We start from the raw sequence: 16,277 nt of genomic DNA on the forward strand, positions 1-16,277 counted from the left end.
TTCAAATTTTATTTTTCTGACACTTCCTGTTTTCTTATAAGTCCAGCAATGGAATTAGAGTTGAAGAGCTGATGGATTCACATGCAGACAGTTTTTGTAACATCATCTGTCAGGTGTCTGCTTCTTCTTATTAGTCATCTGGCATTTTGAAGACCGATTAAGGCCATTACAAAATGTACTGAAGATCATAGACCTTACATCTTTAGTTAATTAATGTTCACAAAGCACTGTGCAATTGATTAATAAAACTGGCTGTTGAAACATACTGAATGGGTAACTCTTTTTATATTTTTCTCTTATTTCCACACCAAATGCATGAATCTATTTTTTATTTTTAAATGTGCCCTAGCTGATCTTAAACACTTTTCTTTTGAGCTTTTCCTATGTTATTTACCATTCTTATAGGGATATCTTTCACAGTTTTGCTTCTTCTGATTTTCCTGGTACATATATATTCCTGATGGATATAGATTTTTCTCAGCTGGGAAACACTGTTCAAATGTTATTTTCATTCTTAATAGAATTAATTTTTGATATCAATGGAAAAAAATCTGTAAAATTATTCAGGTCATTAAACCAACATCTATATAAACTTTGAAAGATGAAATTAAAGATCACAGGGAATGCTTTCTAAGAAAAAAGACTTTTCCAGGAAGAATGTTTATTTACAAGAAAAGGTACTATTTGTTATAACACACAGCAATAAACGTGACTCTAAGGAGAAGATACATCATGAATCAAATAATTGTAAAAGATTCAATGCAAGTAAGCTAGGTATGCTGTCCTCTAGGAATTCATAATCTCAAATCCGTATTGATTCTTCATAAAAATAAGTTGTAGCACAAATTTATATAGATAGAGGATTATTAGTTTGCAAAAGCCAACTCTAAGAGTAAAAATTTATACTATACGTAAAAATTATATCCTGTGGTTTAATTGTATGTCTTAGCAGTAATTATTACTAAACAGTTTCAGAGAATTCATAGTTAAAAATACTATCAGTGAAACACAAAAGGAATAAAACTGTGATAGTATGAATTCCTAGATGATGTGATTTGAAGTTAGAAAATCCCATTTTTGTCTCCTTTTACTTTGTATGGAGAAGTTAAATGATTCTGGAAATAACAGGTATTTAATTCTGTGGTTTTCCATTTCACTATGATAGAGTAGGGTTTATACCAAATTTAGACCAGTGAAAGGTAACCCTAAAGTTTATAGATTTTATCCCGGAACAGCATTATAAGATTTTAAAATAGCTTTTAAGTTAATAATACCCTCACAATCTGCAGATATTAATTGCTAATGTGAGAATTGTTCATTGGATGAATATGTATTCTTGAAGAAGGAATAAAATACAAAGAAGTCCTCATATTTAAATCAGGAAGATACTGAGTGTCCGTGGATGTCAGTCTGTCTATATGTGTGTATTTCTGATTGTCCTTGATGTTGGAAGTTGAATGCAAATTCATTTTTGTAAGTCACAGTGGAGATAGACAAGTGATTTACCTATGATTGACTCATCCTGTTTGTGGCAAATCACTTTTGGAAAGTATTTTCAGGCGTTTTGACAAGATAACTGGTTTTAATAGGAATGAGTCAATGACAGCAGTAATGGAAATCTGTGAGGATGTTTCAAATATTCTGTAGATAAAAAGTATATGCAAATTGAATTCATTATCATAAAGAGTTCACATAGGTAGGTACAAAATAGCTATATTAAATTTTTCTTTTTATGTCTGCTGTTTATTGGCATATATACCTAGGCTACCTTTTGTATCTGGTCAAATACAAAAATGTACTGGTAAATTAAAAAAAAATTATGTTATGCTGTGAAGTAAGACTTGAAGCCTCTGAGTTACACTGCACTGTGTTAGAGAGGTACACTGCTACTGTACAGACCAGACCATAAGCCAAAACACTGATCAAATGTGCTGGGTACTTTCCTGGGCAAGTTTATACAGGAAAAGACTCAGGAACGTGAGATATTAATCAATTTAGCCCTGAGAAAAAGCTATTTCTAAGTCGAGGATGAGGAAGATCAACAATTACAGTTTGAATTAATATTTATATAGTGATTTTTGCTTGTATTTTCTGATTCAGCCTTCACAGTGACCACCTGATGTAGGTGTTGTTATCTTATCTTAAAATGAGGAAACTGAGAGTCAGAGATACTGCCTTCAATTACAGGTGAGCAAGTGAGTTTAACTCAAGTCTTCTGGCTCCATATTCTTTACGTTTCTTTCCATCAAGTGGAGACAGAGGCAAAGTGTTAGTTCAGGGGGTCAGCGCACAATGTTAGGGGAAAGACAAGACCTGAAAGCCTTAAAGAAAAGGCAAAATCTAGATGTGTGGAACTAGGGATGTCACACACTGCATGAATGTTCCATTAAGTGGATTTAGCCTGCAGATGAGTTTGATATGACTAGTTTGGTGTTTTCTTTTTTTAAAGTCTGGATTTGAATGCCTTATGTTTCTACCCAAGCATTTCCTGGTTGTCTCAGTCTCCACTACTCTCCCATCGAATTGCACTCACTTCTAATATCTGCTCAGACTCTGATGTTCTTTTGAATGCACAGTCCTGAGTGGAGTAAGTCACATGAACAAGAACATGGAAGAAAAGATGAAGGTGAAGACACAGTACAATTCATGTGGCCTGAGCAGAGGTTTTTATCCCGGGAACTTCAGTAGGAAGTTGTTAAGGACCATATTATCAATGTTGTTTTTCCCTCTACATCCCCAACTGTCCTGCCTCTTCTGTGAAATCTAGTTTGGATGAATGGTCCACGTCCAAGTGAGTAAGAATTATATTGTGGTCTATGAGGCTGAGTTCTTGGAAAGGAGGTCCTGAAATTTCAAGCTTAATTGAGGTGGGTCCTATTTCTTGGGACAGCACTAATGGAGAAAGGGTGACAAAGCTGTCTTCTGAACTTGCAAAAGGAGTCATGCTAAGTGAGGTAAGGTCCTGAGTGTTGCTCTGAACATTGGCTGATGTTACTAGTACACTTTTAAGTGACACTGGAAAAATGTTGTTTTATTGATAAGTTTTTTAAGGGTCAGAGGAAGAGTAGAAAGGTGCAATCAGGTTGGTGTTTTTTGTTTTTGTTTTGCGCGCATGTGTAAGATTGTCTCCTGGGATACCTAATTAAGGCAAGCCCCTTTGATTGGGTACTTTGTGGAGGGCATTGCTTCTTTTCTTCCAATGGACTTTTGAGTCTTTGGAGGGGAAATAAGATTATGAAAAATGACATATATATCTATATCTGTATTTATATCTGTATCTGGATTTTGAAATCATGGACTTCTTTTCCACCTCAGGGACTTTGCACATGCTTTATTTCCTGAATGTAATGTTCTTCTCCAATGGAGAAGATGGAGCTGATTTGTTTTTATCCTTGAAATTCTTTACCTATCAGCACAACTATCTCTCCTTTGAGAGATTGTCTCTCACCCATCTAAAAAGTAATTTCCTGTCCTAGACATATCTAGAAAATTCCTTCCACCTTTATTCTCTTCTTTATCTGTTGTTAATTTTCACCACAGCATTAATCAATTTATAATTATTTTGTCTACTTACATATTTGTAATAACATACCCTCATAGCAATGTACCCTGCAGTATCTTCATAGAATGTAAATTTTGTAAGGATAGGGATTCCGAATTTAGAATCTAGTTCCACAACAGACTGGATCCTCAAATAAGTATTTGCAAATGAGTAGATAGTTGGAATACAGTTGAAGAAAAAAAATATGATGGATATTGGTAGGAAAATATACAATAGATTCCCATGTCAGGTGGAGGGTGTGTAAGATGCTTTTCTGGTGTGTATTGTAACAGGAATTTAATGTGTAATACCAACAGGGGATCATATATATATATATATATATATATATATATATATATATATATATATATATCTGATGGAAGTTTCATACTACTGATGTAGAATATTGATTAATTCTTTAAAAATTATATAATGAATAAATTTTGAGTATAAAAAACTTAAATGACTGAAAAGGCTATAAAGAGAGAGTAAAACTTTTTCTTCCCCCAATTCCATTTTCAGTAAATCACTATTCATACATTCTTAAATATTTTTCTAGAAATTTTATGTGTATATATCTGTCATTGGTTTTATTTACCTTATTAGATAGTGAACTAGTTATCTACTTGTTACCTAAACCATTTTGATTATAATAGAAGTATGGTTCTGCCATTTGCAATTTTCTGGATATTTTTTCATGTGAACCTATAAATCTTATTTAGTTAGGGTGGTTCCTGGGTGGCTCAGTCAGTTAGGTGTCTGACTCTTGGTTTTCCACTGAAGTCATGGTCTCAGGGTTGTGGGATCAAGCCCACTGCAGGTCTCTGTGCTCAGTGCAGAGTCTGTTTGTTCCTCCCCTATTGTCCCTCCCCCAGCTTGCATGCACATTCCCTCTCAAGTAGATAAATAAAACCTTTAAAAAATCTAGTTTATATATTTATAGCCACTTCATTTCAGTATTATATAAAACTTGGTTTCTGTAGCTCCATTTTCTCCCTATTCCTTTTTGCTGTGATTTTTGTACAAATTTTATCTTTATAATTGTATATCCATCAACATGGACTTGTAATTGTTACTTCATGCAGATATCTTTTAAACCAGGAGGAGAAAAGAAGAGTTACAAATGAAGATACATTTATGCTGTTTTTTATATTTGCTTATATAGTTGACTTACTCGTGTTCTTTATTTCTTTATATGATTCCGAGTTACTCTCCAATGTCCTGTCATTTCAGTTTGAAGGACTCTTTAGTATTTTCTGTAGGGCAGGTTTTCTTCCAGTGAATTTTCTCATTTTTTGTCTTTATTTTTTCAAATTTTAATTTATTTTTTTCAGTATTCCAAAATTCATTGTTTATGCACCACACCCAGTGCTCCCATGCAATATGTGCCCTGCACAGTACCCGCCACCAGACTCACCCCCATCCCCACCAAAATCCTCAGTTTGTTTCTCAGAGTCCACAGTCTCTCATGGTTTGTCTTCCCCTCCAATTTCCCCCAGCTCACTTCTCTTCTCCATCTCCCAATGTCTACCGTGTTATTCCTTATGCACCACATGTAAGTGAAAACACATGATAATTGACTCTCTCTGTTTGGCTTATTTCACTCAGCCAGTCCTGTCCATGTTGATACAAAAGTTGGGTATTCATCCTTTCTGATGGAGGCGTAATAGTCAATTGTATATATGGACCATATCTTCTTTATCCCTTCGTCCATTGAAGGGCATCTTGGTTCTTTCCACAGTTTGGCAACTGTGGCTATTTCTGCTATGAACATTGGGGTACAGATGGCCCTTCTTTTCACTACATCTGTATCTTGGGGGTAAATACCCAGTAGTGTAATTGCAGGGTCATAGGGTAGCTCTATTTTTAATTTCTTGAGGAATCTCCACACTGTTCTCCAAAGTGGCTGCACCAACTTGCATTACCACCAACAGTGTAAGAGGGTTCCCCTTTCTCCACTTGTTGTTTCCTGTCTTGTTGATTTTGGCCATTCTAACTGGTGTAAGGTGGTATCTCAATGTGGTTTTGATTTGAATCTCCCTGATGGCTAATGATGATGAATATTTTTTTCATGTGTCTGTTAGCCATTTGTATGTTTTCTTTGGAGAGGTGTCTGTTCATGTCTTCTGCCCATTTTTTGACATGATTATCTGTTTTGTGTGTGTGGAGTTTGAGGAGTTCTTTATAGATCTTGGATATCAGCCCTTTGTCTGTAGTGTCATTTGTGAATATCTTCTCCCATTCCCTGGGTTTGCCTCTTTGTTTTGTTGACTGTTTCCTTTGCTGTGCAGAGGCTTTTGATCTTGATGAAGTCCCAAAAGTTCATTTTCACTTTTGTTTCCTTTGCCTTGGGAGAAATGTCTTGATAAAAGTTGTTGTGGCTAATGTCGAAGAGGTTATTGCCTATGTTCTCCTCTAGGATTCTGATAGATTCCTGACTCATGTTGAGGTCTTTTATCCATTTCGAGTTTATCTTTGTGTATGGTATAAGAGAATGGTCGAGTTTCATTTTCTACACATAGCTGTCCAATTTTCCCAGCACCATTTACTGAAGAGAATGTCTTTTTTTCCACTGTATATTGTCTCCTACTTTGTCAAAGATATTTGACCACTGAGTTGAGGGTCCGTATCTGGGCTCTCTACTCTGTTCCACTGGTCTACGTATCTGTTTTTGTGGCAGTACCATGCTGTCTTGGTGATCACAGCTTTGCTGTAAAGCTTGAAGTCTGGCAATGTGGTGCCCCCAGTTTTGTTTTTCTTTTTCAACATTTCCTTAGCAATTTAGGGTCTCTTCTGGTTCCATACAAACTTTAGGATTGTTTGCTGCAGTTCTTTGAAAAATGCTGGTGGAATTTTGATTGGAATGGCATTGAAAGTATAGACGGCTCTAAGCAGTATAGACATTTTAACAATGTTTATTCTTCCAATCCATGAGCATGGAATGGTCTTCCATCTTTTTGTGTCTTCTTCAATTTCTTTCATGAGTGTTCTGTAGTTCTTCGAGTACAGATCCTTTACCTCTTTGGTTAGGTTATTCCCAGCTATCTTATGGTTCTTGGTGCTATAGTAAATGGAATCAGTTCTCTAATTTCCCTTTCTATATTTTCATTGTTAGTGTATAAGTAAGGAACTGATTTCTATACATTGATTTTGTATCCTGCCACATTACTGAATTGCTGTATGAATTCTAGTAGTTTGTGGGTGGAGTCTTTTGGGTTTTCCATAGAAAGTATCATGTCATCTGTGAAGAGAGAGAGTTTGACTGCTTCTTTGCCAATTTGAATACCTTTTATTTCTTTTTGTTGTCGTTGCTGTTGTTAGGACTTCTAGCACTATGATGAACAACAGTGGCGGGAATGGACATCTTTGTTCCTGATCTCAAAGGGAAGGCTGTCAGCTTTTCCCCCATTGAGGATGATATTTACTGTGGGTTTTTCATAGATAGATTTTATGAAGTTGAGGAATGTTCCCTCTATCCCTATACTTGGGATTGTACTAATCAGGAACGGATGCTGAATCTTGACAAATGCTTTTTATGCATCAATTGAGAGGACCATTTAAAAATTATTAATTTGTCCAGGGTACCTGGGTGGCTCAGTGGGTTAAAGCCTCTGCCTTCGGCTCGGGTCATGGTCCCGGGTTTCTGGGATCAAGCCCAACATCGGGCTGTCTACTCTGCAGGGAGCCTGCTCCCTCCTCTCTCTCTCTGCCCACCTCTCTGCCTACTTGTGCTCTCTGTCTGTCAAATAAATAAATAAAATCTTAAAAAAAAATCTTAATTTGTCTTTAATATTTGAAGTGTAGTTTTGCCCAATACAGAATTCTTCATTGACATTTTACTTTCTTTTAGCACTATAAATAAGTTATCCCACTATCTTCTGGCCCCCATGGTTTCTTATGAAAAGTCAACTGTTAATTCTGTTTAGACTCACTTCTATGTGATCAGTCTCTTCTTTCGCTTCTTTCAAGATTCTTTCTTTATCTTTATCTTTTGATTGTTTGATTATGATATGTCTACATGTGGAACTCTTGATTTATCCAACTTGGGGTTCATAGAGCTTCTTGGATGTATAGTTTTTTTTTTAATATTTTCATCAAAGATATGATGTTTTGGCTACTAATTCCTTAAATTTGTTTTGTTTTTTTTTTCTTTCTCTCTCTCTCTCTCTCTTTTTTTCTCTTCTTCATCTCCTCTTTCTCTCTCTTTTCCCCCTCCTTTTTCCTTTTGGATTCCCATTGTGTCCTATTGGTACACTTGATTATGTTCCACAGATCTCTGAGTGTTTTTAATTTAAAAAAATTTTTTTTCTCTTTCTGCTACTCAGACTGGGTAATCTGAATTGACCTATCTTCAACTTTGCTTTCTGCTGTCAGTTCAGATTTGCTATTGAGCACTACTAAGTGCATTTTTAATTTATATCATTGTACTTTTCAATTTCAAAATTTCTTTTTTTATTTTATTTTATTATTTTTAAAATTAACATGTAGTGTATTATTTGCTTCAGGGGTACAGTTCTGTGAATCATCAGTTTCACACAATTCAGAGCACTCACTGTAGCACATTCCCTCCTCAATGTCCATAACTCAGCCTCCCCCACATCCCCCTACATCCCTCAGTTTGTTTCCTGAGATTAGGAGTCTCTTACGGTTTGTCTCCCTCCGGATCCCATCTTTTTTTTTTTTTTTTAAAGATTTTTTCTTTATTTATCTGACAGAGATCACAAGTAGGCAGAGAGGCAGGCAGAGAGAGAGGAGGAAGCAGGCTCCCCGCAGAGCAGAGAGCCCGAAGTGGGGCTCGATCCCAGGACCCTGGGATCATGACCTGAGCCGAAGGCAGAGGCTTAACCCACTGAGCCACCCAGGTGCCCCCCGGATCCCATCTTGTTTCATTTTTTCCTTCCCTACCCCAGATGACTCACTACCCTGCCTCTTAAATTCCTCATATCAGAGAGATCATATGAAAGTTGTCTTTCTCTGATTGACTTATTTCATTTAGCATAATACTCTCTACTTCCATCTACATCTTTGCAAATGGGAAGATTTTATTTTTGATGGCTGCATAGTATTCCATTAAAACATTGAAATTTCTATTTTGTTCTTTTTATAATTTCAGTTTCTTTATTGGTATTATTTGGTAAGACATTGCTTTCATACTTTAGTTCAGAAGACATGGTTTCCTTTCATTCCTTGAAGATATCTTAAATAGCTGGTTTAAAATTTTTGTGGTGGGCTGAATGTTGTCTTTGATGATATATTCATGTCCTAAACTTTGAAGCCTGGCTTTCATGGCAGAAGAGTAATTTATGGAAAGATATGTGATTAAGTTACAGATTTTGAGAGGTGGAAGATTATCTTGGATTACCTGAGTTGGCTGTAAATGTAATTGCATGCATCCTTATAAGAGATAGGGAGAGGGAATTTTGAGATACACAAAATAGGAGAAAGTAATGTGAAGATGGAGGCAGGTATTGGAGTGATAGAGCCTCAAGCCAAGGAGTGCTGGCAATCATCAGAAGGTGGAAGAGACAAGGAAAAAAATCTTCCCTAGAGACTCTGGATGGAATGTGGTGATGCCTGCACCTCCATTTCAGGTTTCTGATCCCCAAAACCATATGAGAATAAATTTACGCTGGTTAAACCTACCAAATTCATGATAACTTGTTATGGCAGTCATAGGAAACTAATCAAGTCTGTCCAGTAAGTCCAATGGTTGGCCTTCTTCAGGAACAGACTGCTTTTTTTCCATGTTAATGGCCATAAATTTTGTTTCTTTGCATATTTCACATTTTTGTTGTTGTTAAAAGTTACACATTTAATATAGTATTATGTGGCAGGTTTGACTTTTGCTGAGTCTTGGGGATGATTCATGTCAGGCCCAGAGTGCTTATGTCAGCATGGCTCCCAGGTTGGTGACTGGGTAATTGCTTTCAACCTTCTAGCTGCTTGCATCTCTAACAATGTGACTGGAACTGTATTTAAGGCATTGGTGGGTCTTGGTCTCATCCATGTGGATCTCAGCCAAGACACTGTGCAGAGGAGATAGCATTTCATCCTTACCCCATCAGCTAGTCTGGTGATTTTATAGCGAGATGCTGTTCTTCACAATGATGCGCATATAGCCATACAAGTCTATACCATCTTGACTATCCATCTCTTTGCATTCTTACACCTACAACCTGTAGAAACAGACATTTTAGCATATAATTTTGAAAATGCATCTCAGACATTTGATGACCTCTCAGCAAGATTTTGTTATAGACTCCCAGCTGAAGGTTTAAAAGGTTTTTTGATTAACTCAAAACTAGAAAATGCCTGTGAACCTATAATGGCTCCACCACTGAAAGACAATTCATCTGGTGCTTTCATTGTGTTGATTAGAAGACTTGATTGTAATTTTGATGTAAAGGTTTTAAATTCATAGAGAACAGGATACAAAGCAGCCATAGTTCATAATGTTGACTCTAATGACCTCATTAGCATTGGATCCAATGACATTGATGTGCTAAATAAAATGGACATTCCATCTCTCTTTATTGGGAAAGTATCAGCTAATTCTTTGAAAGCAAATTCACAGAGGAAAAAAGGTGCCACATCATCTTAGTCCTAGAATTTAGTCTTCGTTTGGAATACTACCTAATCCCCTTGTTTATCGTAGTGAACATCTATCTGTCTCATCTTGATAGTTGTTTTCATTAAGTAGTAAATTAATGTTAAATATATTTTAAAAAATAGTATGGATGGTTCTAAAAATCCTTGTATTGAGTAAGAGGAGCCTTACATAAGAGAGTACATATTGTTTGAGTCAATTTATATGGTTGAGTCTGGAAAAGGTAAAGATAATCTGGGTAGAAAAATCAGAGCAGTGATTGCTTCTGTGGGGCTAGGAAAGGGTGAGAGATTTACTGAGAAGAGTATGAGGGACCTTTTGGGGGGTGAGTCTTGTTCTGTATCTTGAGAGGGATTTAGGTTTCACAAGTTTCTGTATACTTAAATTTTGTGCATTTCTTTGTATAGAAATTTTACCTAAGGAAAAGAAAAATTTTAAAAAGTGTTAACTCTAAGTAATTATACATCTGCTAAAATGGGGGGACAGATACTGATGATCTGCAACCTACTTTGAAGTGTACTGTAAAAGAATGAAGAGAAAAAGAGATGTATTGATGGGTCGATAGAGGGATGGGTATGTGATAAAAATGCAGTGTAATGTTAATTGTAGATTCTAGGTAGTGGGTATCTGGGAATCATATACTTTCTTCAAACTCTTCTCCATATAGGAAAGTTTTCATGTTAAAATGCAAATAAAGAATAGTCTGAGGACTTGAAAAAAATATTATGTGGCAAGTCTGGAAATCAGATTCTTCTCTCTCTTCAGGGTTTGCTGTTGCTGTTAGCCTAATGATTTTTCTGAGCTAAATCTGTAAAGTCTGTATTCTTCATTGTATGTGACCTCTGTTAGCAGGGTGATCAGTTAATGATTGGACAGAGATTTGCATAAATGCCTGGAACCAATAAGATTCCCAGTTTCTGCCGAGGGTCTCCCCACGTGTGCTGGGACGTAGATCTTTCACACTCAGCCAGGCAGTTGACAACTCTGCCTTCTGCTCCACTTCCTGCTTGCGCAGAGCTTCAAGGTCAGTCACAGCTGAGAACAAGGGTCTTCTCAGCTCTTTTCTGAGCATGTGCACAACCCTGGTAAAGTGAACAGCCCCATACCTGTCAATGGACCTTTTAGATTTCCAGGAATATTTTGATGTTTTTCAAAGCTCCTTATGGACATTTCTTTCATTCCCCAGATTTCCCTTGATAGGCTTTTTGCTTAATCTTTTGTTTGTCCCAATTGTTAACCACTGCAGTGATGCTTAAACATCTAACAAATGCCTCCGGAGACAAGGCTGTTCACACAGGGAACTCCAAGTCAGAGTTAGGTGAAAAGAAGACCTCCTTAAACGGTGTGCTTGTCATGATGAGCACTGCATGTGTATGCAGTTCTTGAATCACTGTCTTGTCCACCTGAAACTAATACAGCACTGTATATTAACTATATTGAAATTAAAATTTTAAAAAAGTTAATAAAAAAGTGTTCAAAATGGGGTCTTCCAGGTAGGTCAAATACTGACAATTATCTGGTAATGAGACTTTGGAAGTTCTAACCCCATTCTGTAGCCTCTAGTGGCTGCGAGACTCCTGGTTTTCACTGTGATTGCAGACTATTGATTTTCAAGGCTCCTGTGTACCTGGGAGCTGTGGGATGGGACTAGGTCAAGTTAAAATGCCATAAAGCTAACTGTTCTTACTGTGATTTAGGTGTTTTTCTGAAATAAATGCTCTCTGGATTGCTGTAAGCCTTTGGTTAATATTCAGAGTCCTAAAAAAATTTTTTTTTCAGAGTCTTGAAAAGGTTGTTATCGACCATTTTTGCCAATGATTTTATTGTTAGTGGAGGAGAGGATTCGGGGGGTCTTTAGTGTTCCTTCTTTCCTTCCTTTATTTATTTATGTATTTTAATGTGACTTCAACATGTGGTTTTTGAATAAAGTGTATTTTTTTGTTATTTTTTAAAATTTTAAAAAGATTTATTATTTATTATTATTTATTTGACAGAGAGAGAGAGAGACGGAGATCACAAGTAGGCAGAGAGGCAGGCAGAGAGAGAGAGGAAGGGAAGCAGGCCTCCTGCTGAGCAGAGAGCCCGATGCGGGGCTCAATCCCAGGACCCTGAGACCATGACCTGAGCCGAAGGCAGAGGCTTAACCCACTGAGCCACCTAGATGCCTCAAGTGTGTGTGTGTGTGTGTGTGTGTGTTTTAAAGATTATTTATTTATTTATTTGACAGAGGGAGACAGCGAGAGAGGGAACACAAGTAGGGGGAGTGGGAGAGGATGAAGCAGGCTCCTTGCAGAGCGGGAATCCTGATGGTGGGGCTGGATCCCAGGACCCTGGGATCATGACCTGAGCTGAAGGCAAATAAATGCTTAATGACTGAGCCACCCAGGGGCCCCTGTTTGTTTTGTTTCTTTAAGTTTTTATTTATTCATTTTTTTGAGAGAGAGAGAAAGTGTGAGTACACAAGCCAAGAGGAGTGGCAGCGGGACAGGAAGAGAGAGAATTCTCAAGCAGGCTTTTCGCTGAGCAAGGAGCCAGATGTGGCGATCCCAGGACCCTGGGATCATGCCAGAGCCGAAATCAAGAGTCAGACACTTAACAGACTGAGCCACCAGGCGCCCCTTGGGTGAAGCGTGTTTAAAGGATGGAGGGGAAAGAACTTCACAGTAGTTTTGCCTCATGACTTCACTATTGTTTTTGCATGATTTCTTATTTCTTTCTCTTTCCTTTATGTAAATACCAGTTTCTGTTTCTTTATTGAGGTAATGAAGAGTGTGTAGCCTGCCTCCTAAACAGGGAATAGCCAAACGGCGCGTCCTTTGAGTTGTATTTTATGGTTTACCTCTGGAGGGACAAGATGCGTTGTGTTGGAGAGGCATTACTGGCTTTTCCCCCAACCCTGCCCCGTTCCCCCACAATCCTACTGGCCTTTTCTTTGGGTTGTATCTCATCCCCAAGATTCTCCTTCACTTCTTATTGAGAGATACCAGTTAGAATTTTCGGAATTTTCTGGATTCAGTTTCTCTCATCTCTGCAGTGCTTCTTCTTCTTCTTCTTCTTCTTCTTCTTTTTTTAATGTTCTCTCATTTTATTTTATTTTTTAAAAATTAATTTATTTATTTTCAGGAAAACAGAATTCATTATTTTTTCACCATACCCAGTGCTCCATGCAATCCATGCCCTCTATCATACCCACCACCTGGTACCCCAACCTCCCACTCCCTCGCCACTTCAAACCCCTCAAATTGTTTTTCAGAGTCCATAGTCTCTCATGATTCACCTCCCCTTCCAATCTACCCCAACTCCCTTCTCCTCTCTAAAACCCCTTGTCCTCCATGATATTTGTTATGCTCCACAAATAAGTGAAACCATATGATAATTGACTTTCTCTGCTTAACTTATTTTACTCAGCATAATCTCTTCCAGTCCCTTCCATGTTGATATAAAAGTTGGGTATTCATCCTTTCTGATGGAGGCATAATACTCCATAGTGTATATGGACCACATCTTCCTTATCCATTCGTCCGTTGAAGGGCATCTTGATTCTTTTCCTAGTTTGGCAACCATGGCCATTGCTGCTATAAACATTGGGGTACAGATGGCCCTTCTTTTCACGACATCTGTATCTTTGGGGTAAATACCCAGGAGTGCAATGGCAGGGTCATAGGGAAGTTCTATTTTTAATTTCTTGAGGAATCTCCACAATGTTCTCCAAAGAGGCTGCACCAACTTGCATTCCCACCAACAGTGGAAGAGGGTTCCCCTTTCTCCACATCCTCTCCAACACATGTTGTTTCCTGTTTTGTTAATTTTGGCCATTCTAATTGGTGTAAGGTGATATCTCAATGTGGTTTTAATTTGAATCTCCCTGAGGGCTAGTGATGATGAACATTTTTTCATGTGTCTGATAGCCATTTGTATGTCTTGATTGGAGAAGTGTCTGTTCATATCTTCTTCCCATTTTTTGATATGTTTGCCTGTTTCGTGTGTGTTGAGTTTGAGGAGTTCATTATAGATCCTGGATATATCAACCTTTTGTCTGTACTGTCATTTACAAATATCTTCTCCCATTCTGTGGGTTGTTTCTTTGTTTTTTTGACTGTTTCCTTTGCTGTGCAGAAGCTTTTGATTTTGATGAAGTCCCAAAAGTTTATTTTCGCTTTTGTTTCCTTTGCCTTTGGAGACATATCTTGAAAGAAGTTGCTGTGGCTAATATCGAAGAGATTACTGCCTATGTTCTCCTCTAGGATTCTGATGGATTCCTGTCTCACGTTGAGGTCTTTTATCCCTTTTGAGTTTATCTTTGTGTACGGTGTAAGAGAATGGTCAAGTTTCATTCTTCTACATATAGCTGTCCAGTTTTCCCAGCACCATTTATTGAAGAGACTGTCTTTTTTCCACTGTATATTTTTTCAGGTTTGTCGAAGATTAATTGACCATAGAGTTGAGGGTCCATATCTGGGCTCTCTACTCTGTTCCACTGGTCTATATGTCTGTTTTTATGCCAGTACCATGCTGTCTTGGTGATCACAGCTTTGTAATAAAGCTTGAAATCAGGTAACGTGATGCCCCCAGCTTTATTTTTCTTTTTCAATATTTCCTTAGCAATTCGGGGCCTCTTCTGATTCCATACAAATTTTTTGATTATTTGCTCCAGCTCTTTGAAGAATACCGGTGGAATTTTGATCGGAATGGCATTAAAAGTATAGATTGCTCTAGGCAGTATAGACATTTTAACAATGTTTATTCTTCCAATCCAAGAGCATGGAATGGTCTTCCATCTTTTTGTGTCTTCTTCAGTTTCTTTCATGAGTGTTCTGTAGTTCCTCCAGTACAGATCCTTTACCTCTTTGGTTAGGTTTATTCCCAGGTATCTTATGGTTCTTGGTGCTATAGTAAATGGAATCGATTCTCTAATTTCCCTTTCTGTATTTTCATTGTCAGTGTATAAGAAAGCCATTGATTTCTGCACATTGACTTTGTATCCTGCCACGTTGCTGAATTGCTGTATGAGTTCTAGTATTTTGGGTGTGGAGTCTTTTGGGTTTTCCATATAAAGGATCATGTCATCTGCCAATAGAGAGAGTTTGACTTCTTCATTGCCAATTTGGATACCTTTTATTTCTCTTTGTTGTCTGATTGCTGTTGCTAGGATTTCTAATACTATGCAGTGCTTCTTGAAAGGAGCTGAATGTTGATATCCTAAATCTTCAATCTCTTGTCTCTGACGGCCCTTATCAAAACTTGTGGTGTCCTCCGTTTGACTGCTGCTCACACATTTTTGTTCTTTTTTTTTCTTTTTGTCTCTATTTTGTTAGGTTATGGGGGTAGAGGTTTAGTGATTCAGTTTCTTCTTTGCACGGATTATTTGAGATTATTCAGAATTATTTATTTTAAAATAAATAGTAAATGTCTGTCAAATGAAAATTTTGGTTTTAAAAAAGTAAGTGTGTAGGCCTTTCTTTCTGGTTGTAGTTCGTTAATAAGGCCCGTTGCTTACTGCAGTCACACCTTGTTTGTGCCATCTCCATGCAGGATGTACTAATATTTCTTCTCAGTAGGAGGAGTCTAGTGGGACATGTCAAGAAAAATAAGACATAGAATCCATTTTGTTTTAGCTCTTTAAATACAAGTTATTAGATTCTTCAAGAGTTACCTCCATCCTATAATAGTTTTATGCTGCAGGTTTGTATGATCCTGAATGTGTCTGGGTATATAATACATAAATAATAGAAATAAAAATACTACTAGTAGTAGTACTAATAATAAGGAGTAATGAGAAACTTTTGATAATATTTAAATGGTATTTTTGTGCAAGAAGATTATAAGGCAGTTGTATTATTTAGATTTATTTGCCCAAGTCTTATAGAGTGTTTTCTTTTGTTCACATGGTTAGAATATCAAAATGTGAATATGTCATCTTCACAATTTTATGTTCTTTTAAACTCCAGTTCCTTAAAAAAAAAATCTACAAAGCATTACCAGTTTTGCTTTTGTAAAACAAAACAAACAACCCGCTCTCCAAAGAAACCCCTAAATTTATTGATTTGTTGTTCAGAAAAAATGATAAAATTCAGTAATTTCTAAATCGGTGTGATGAGGTTATTTCCTTGTCTCAGGAGACTCCCTAGA

At 37.1% G+C, this 16,277-nt stretch overlaps 1 protein-coding gene and 1 pseudogene across 2 annotated transcripts in view; both read left to right on the forward strand.

The window, feature by feature from the left end:
• The window catches only part of SUGCT (succinyl-CoA:glutarate-CoA transferase), a 799,797-nt gene that overhangs the window by 247,627 nt on the left and 535,893 nt on the right, over positions 1–16,277 (forward strand). The gene's annotated exons all lie outside the window — the stretch shown is intronic.
• LOC106006284 lies at positions 8,651–10,241 on the forward strand (annotated as a pseudogene).

Source organism: Mustela putorius, unplaced genomic scaffold (genome assembly GCF_011764305.1).
Source record: "Mustela putorius furo isolate JIRA1106 unplaced genomic scaffold, ASM1176430v1.1 tig00003845_pilon_pilon_pilon, whole genome shotgun sequence".
NCBI classification, from domain to species: domain Eukaryota; kingdom Metazoa; phylum Chordata; class Mammalia; order Carnivora; family Mustelidae; genus Mustela; species Mustela putorius.